At 38.8% G+C, this 6,000-nt stretch overlaps 1 protein-coding gene across 4 annotated transcripts in view; it reads left to right on the top strand.

The window, feature by feature from the left end:
- The first annotated feature begins 4,035 nt into the window (after positions 1 to 4,035).
- rnf24 (ring finger protein 24) overlaps positions 4,036 to 6,000 on the top strand; it is a 37,129-nt gene continuing 35,164 nt past the window's right edge. For 2 of the 4 annotated variants that reach the window (XM_067584792.1, XM_067584790.1), the window contains exon 1: positions 4,037 to 4,663. The gene's annotated coding sequence lies outside the window, so the exon portion shown is untranslated. Of the gene's footprint in view, positions 4,664 to 6,000 lie in introns of all 4 variants that reach the window. The other 2 variants (XM_067584787.1, XM_067584788.1) reach the window with 2 other exon arrangements.

Below are 6,000 nucleotides of genomic sequence, written 5' to 3'. Positions count from 1 at the left end.
TTCCAAAATAATCCCTCCATTCAGTCAGTACCAAGCAGCAGCCTCCTCCTGCCGTCCCATGGAAGGGAAGGAGGACCAGTGCCAGTCTTGTACCTAGTCTGCAATCCTTCAATAGGCCTTTGTGGATGCTGCCATCCTTCCCCCCCGGCCAACCCCCGGCTGCCCATTCACAAGTGTCACATGGCACTCCCACTCTGCGCCCATCTCACAATGCACCCCTGTCATTTGCACCTCATTGACATGCGCTCATAGTGATGTGCATTGGGGAATGGTCGTGCTCTTCCACTAGTTTCAAAGGAAATGAAGTGCCAGGCTGGGTGGCCAAAGTGTGGCTTCCTGGATACGGTATTCATATTTCGTAGGAGGAAGTGCTGAAACGTGTGTGTGTGTTGGGAGTTGGCATTGAGTTTCAGCAAATGTGTCACACCAACCTCCAACACCTTTATCTGTCAGTTATCATGAGTAAATGTTAAATTGATATTATAAACCAATAGCAGTCTTATTAAAACCATACGGTACAATGTAAAGGCTGAATAAGTGGGTGTTATAATGGGAAAAGTCATATTTAAATGTTACTGCTAACATGTGGACGTATCATGTGAGAGATGAGGTTGTAAGACATGAAATGTAGAAATTCTAGATGTCTTCCAGGCCTCTGTATCGTCCCCCACATTTGTTCAGTGATCATGGTAACTCAGTCTAGTTATCAAAGTATAAAAATTCATGATTTAATGAGATGTGTGAGAACAGACAAGAAAATGTACCCAAATAGGCTATGTCCACATAACAAAGGCTCCTCTTAACTGTTTCATATGTATCATTTAAAACATTTGGAATAAATTTCAGAGCAGATACAGGTCTGTTATGGTGAGAGACGTTTTTAATAAAATGCGTGGGTTTTCTGATGAGCCAACCAGCATATAATTTCACTTCAGTTCTACATGCATAGCTTGTACAGTGAAGTAAGAAGCTGCTTGAACCATCAGAGGTGAGCTTTCCGCTCTCATCTTTCTGTGTGTTGGTGGAAATCTTCTAACCTGTGATCTGAAAATTGAAATTCAGTCTGCACATGTATGAAATTCTGCATGGACCAGGCATCTTTACTTACTCCAGAGTCTTTCAATGCTCACATACAGTAACTTGATTTTATGTTTACATGCTCTGGTTAGTTTGGACTCAATGGATGGCTCGAATCTAGGTTGTAACCTGGTTCTTAACCACCACATCACAAACGGGGGAGAAATGTGTCCTGACATACAATATCCCTCTTTGCAACGGCAGTACACATCAAAGCAGGCAGTAAGTTGAGAGCTGACTGTGGCTCTCAAGTGTAATTGAGCTCAATGTCAGAATTGTCCATAATATATTGGATCAGCCCCTCACGACTCATTACAAAGATGTTTGACTATTAGCAAGTTATGAAATATGAAAAAAAAGCAATACTAATATATTTATAAGCAAAGACATTGTTATGGAATGGGCTGCGTATGACAGCTGTTTACACGATTTAGATCATAAATGAACACATTAGAAAGTGTGCCTGAAATACTTAAAAAATGTAGCAGAATCTTTTTGTTAGGCATTAAGGCCATATAAAACCATATAAAACAATAATTGATGATCCATGTTGTATAATATTTTGCTATTGACTCCGTGAGGTCACCTTGAAGTTTTTGGGAAGAAATCTATATTTTTTTCTTTTTCGTGTGTTACTTTATGCCCCTCGTCTAGGAAAATTGCCAAGTGAGGTATGGGTGAATGGCAAACGTCAAACTGTCAATCTGCCTTCAATCTCAAACTGGTAGCATGATGGAGTCAATTTCTGTCTATATTGTTTATCTTAGCATTATATGCTTTCTTAATTCCATCCAAAGAAATACATTTCACATATGATATGCTTACTTGTGTTTCAGAACTAATCAGCCGTACAGGTAATATTACAGAGACACTGCCTCTATTGTGCAGTAATCGACAAAATCACATCAGAAAAATAGCCCTAAAACAGCCCTGAAGTCTAAAAATATTTAATGGACCCAATTTTGAGATATTACCGGTATGAATGACTTTCTTTCTCAGCTGTATCCACCCATTACTGAAACAGGCTACAATCACCACCACATCATCACCATCATTGTCATTGAGAAAGACTAACAGCATAGAGTTCACTACAGCATGCAGACATGAATAAACATTGCTTGCTGCTATTGCAACAGCTACCCTTATAAATAAAGGTTCAGGTTAAAACTGAGGGTGATTCCTTATGTCTTGTGGTATTTGATTTGATTTGAATACTGTCAGTAACTCAGTGTTTATCATCACATCCGTCTTTGGTACCACTGACTAATAACACATGATTTATAAACCACTAGTAAACCCTCAATGAAGGATACTTAATGAGAAAGTGCTAACCCTTCTTCTTAGTGATGGAAAGCAACTACACTTGCTCAGTTTTGAGGTACTTGTACTTTACTTGATTACTTAAATTTTATGCTACTGTACACTCCACTAAATTTTAGAGAGCAATATTATAAATATATCCACTACATTTATTTGACAGCTGGTTTAATTGCATTGATTTAAGGTTTTCCTTACTGTAATCATTCCTCCTGTTTATTCTGGCTATTAAAAGATCTCTTTTCAAAGTAAGCGATGGGGGCCAAAATCCACAGTGTGCCCACACAGTCATTTTTTTTCAAAATTAATTTAAAATCAGAAGCTTATATTAGTTAGTCATAGTCATATCAAGAGATATGAGAGTTAGTCATATCAAGTGGATATCTGCCACATTTACAGTCTTTTTAGCATCAAATTCCCTCTTTGTGTTTCCCTGTTGAGCTGCGGTGGAAATATAGTAACAAAAAGAGAGACTTTGGCACTAAAGGGACTGTAATGTTGAAAGATATCTACTTGATTTGACTCATTTGGATTTGAAGCTTCATATTAGCTTCAGATAAACTTTTAAATACATTTTTGCACAGAAGGAGGCTTGTGGATTTTGGCTGCCATCACTTACATTGTAAATGCATTATGAAGGGATCTTCTAATGGTCAGTATGAGCAGGAGGAATGATTATGGCAAGAATTTTGAATGCGAGACTCTTATGTGTAATGTGGTATTTTTATACAGTGGCACTACAACTTTTACTTAAAGATCTGAGTGCTTCTCCCCTCCACTGTTTTTAAAATAAAAAGGTTAAAAACATAATATGTTATATAATATTGAAGTAAAATACATAAAGGGTCAATGCCTTTTGAAATAAAACTAAAAACATAAAAATGATGCAATGATAAAACAGCAGCGGAGTAACAGCAGCCTACAGACTGTTTAACATTTAATTTAATACAAATGATCCTTTGCAGATAATTTGCTATAAGTGTACATTATTTGCATAATTATGTGCAATAAAACCACTGTGAACATAAAGGCTGACATTCAGAAAGAATAAGTGATAGGTTTACATTATCCCACACTTGTACTATTCTCATCACCATACTTTCACTATACAGCTCTTTATGTAACCTACTACACTATTTAGATATTTATATCTTGATATAACTGTAAAAAGCAGCAAAATGCACGTATTTAACTATAACCAACTGTTTCAAGCATTTAACTACATTTTTCCTTAATACCACATTTTCACTTCACAGCTCGCCATACAACCTACAACAGAATTTTGATATTTATATCTTGATATATATATCGAATGGTATTTCCTTCTTTTAATCCAATGGCTGTCTCTCTTGTAAAATGTGTTATTGTAAATTAGTACATACATAAAATATAGGCGTATTCTCTTGTCACGATACTACAGTACTTTTGATACTTGCTGTTTTATATTGCATATTTAGATATGTGCTGCAGCTGCCAAAGTACTCTTGAATTGATTAATATACTGTATGTAAGGGGTTCCTTATGAAATGATTCCATGGCGTCACCGTTACGGAACCATTGATGGTTCAGAGTTGAACCATTATTTTTAAGGACAACTTGCGATCAGCTACGTGACCATGTGCAGCATCCCCTCCCTCCTTCCCTCTCATGCTAGCATCACTCCCCCTCGTACGTACACGCTGTCCTCAAAACCTCCGGCAGCAATAGCCGCATTGGTCTGTGTACACTGAGCCGACTGGGAGGAGGAGGTGGGATCCAGCTCCTGGTGGTCGTGGGCTAACAAACGTTTACGTGCGAACGGTGCGGATCGCAAACAACGACTCCCGTTTGCTACCGACTGGCTTTTTGGGGGGAAATCACGACGAGAAAAGCCCATTACGGGACCCTCCCTCCCCCCTCCTCCTTGCCAACTATACACATTTATCCACCACTATTACATTTCTTTTAAGATTTAACGTCGTTTATTATTATTATTTTTTATTTTTTTAACCTCCGTTTCCCCACTCGGACTCCAGCTAGCGAGATTCCTGTTGTGACCACAACCGCCACCAACGTCCACATCGTAGGCGGGGGCTGTGTGGTGAAGTCGCCCTGCAGCAGGGGCTGGTTACGTTAATATTAAACGGTATTGTTGCCCAACAGTTTTCGCTTTCAGTTTGGGTCGACTTCTCGTTTTCATTTTTTCTGACAACGCCTTGTAGCACCCCGAGTGTGTGAAGAAATACATCACAGAAGAACACAGCTACTACTGGGACTGAGGGAATCGCTGGTGAGTGAACGGTCCTTCTTTTATTTAACGCCTTATCATTGTCAGCTAACATTAACCGTTGAATGTGTCCAACTTGGCCGCAAGCAGTGATGCTGTTATATTACGAGTTCACACCCAGTCAAATATATGGTTTGTTAACTAGTTCGGCATGTGAGTCGCCCTGTATTGTCATGAATACTTTTCAGGGTGAAGTGTGAATGTTTCTGAATTGACTTAACGCAAATAACATAATTATTTTTAGTTCATTTGGACCGTAAGCAGCTCAGGGATAACGTCAAGTAACGCTATGTCATTCGTAGCTACGGTTAACGCTAGCTATTAACGCTGCTAGCTAGCGAGCCTACGCCCAGTTGGCTCCCGTCCTCTAATAAGCAATAACCGCATCAGGAATGTGTTAACCATAGGTGTTAAATAAAGATGCCAGCTTGTCATGGTGTGTATATAATGTTGTGTGAAGCCCTTTAAATTAGCTCTCACTGAGCATAATGTGTGGTCAACTGGCTCAATGATGTCCTATCACCGTAATCGCATATATATATATATATATATATATATATACACTTTTTTTTTTTCTTGCTGTCATGTCATATCATTAGTCACGTACACAGAAAGTGCAGTCACGATAGTTGGCACCTAAATTCCCCACATTATGAGCCAGAGAGTGATGAGCCTTGTGGTTAAAACGCATGGTAGGGCTCAGGGGCTTTCTCTGGGTTTCCGTCAACACTGACAGCATTGTTAACACGCCTGACCTGTAACACGCCAGGCTGAATAAGTGTAGTTGGCAGCAGTTCAAGTATGATACTGTTTAGGTCGTATCTGTATGCATTCATTTACTTTATGTATTTATTGAACATTTTTTTGTAAAGAAAAAACAAAGAAAAACTTCCAGTACTTCCAGACTCTAAGCTGATAAAATGAGATGCATTTTTTTTGATGTTGCCAGAAATCAGGCACACTGACTTCTGTCTGTGGAAGCAGCTGTCAAGTCATCAGAGACTATGTACAATGTCCCAAAATCTCTGTAAAGGTTCTGGTATTTACAGTATGGAGAGCATGTATTAAATCACAGTAAAGCATTTCTTTTCATAGCCGTACTCTCCATTGTGTTGAATTCAGGTTATTTAACTGGCTACAACCTTGATCCAATGCTGTCAATAGACAGCGGACTGCACTAAAAGTTCAAATATGTTCAACTTTCCGTGCACTGACCTCTGAGAGCACTGTGCTCATGACTGTATCTCCTGTCCAAAACAGAGGAAAACTTAACTGGTAGTGCCTCTGAATTTCCAGGAGTCTATAAACAAAACAAGCAAGGAAACTTAATTTATATAGTG

The sequence above is a fragment of the Thunnus thynnus genome, chromosome 3, assembly GCF_963924715.1.
Source record: "Thunnus thynnus chromosome 3, fThuThy2.1, whole genome shotgun sequence".
NCBI classification, from domain to species: Eukaryota; Metazoa; Chordata; class Actinopteri; order Scombriformes; family Scombridae; genus Thunnus; species Thunnus thynnus.
This window is presented reverse-complemented; position numbering and strand designations above follow the sequence as displayed.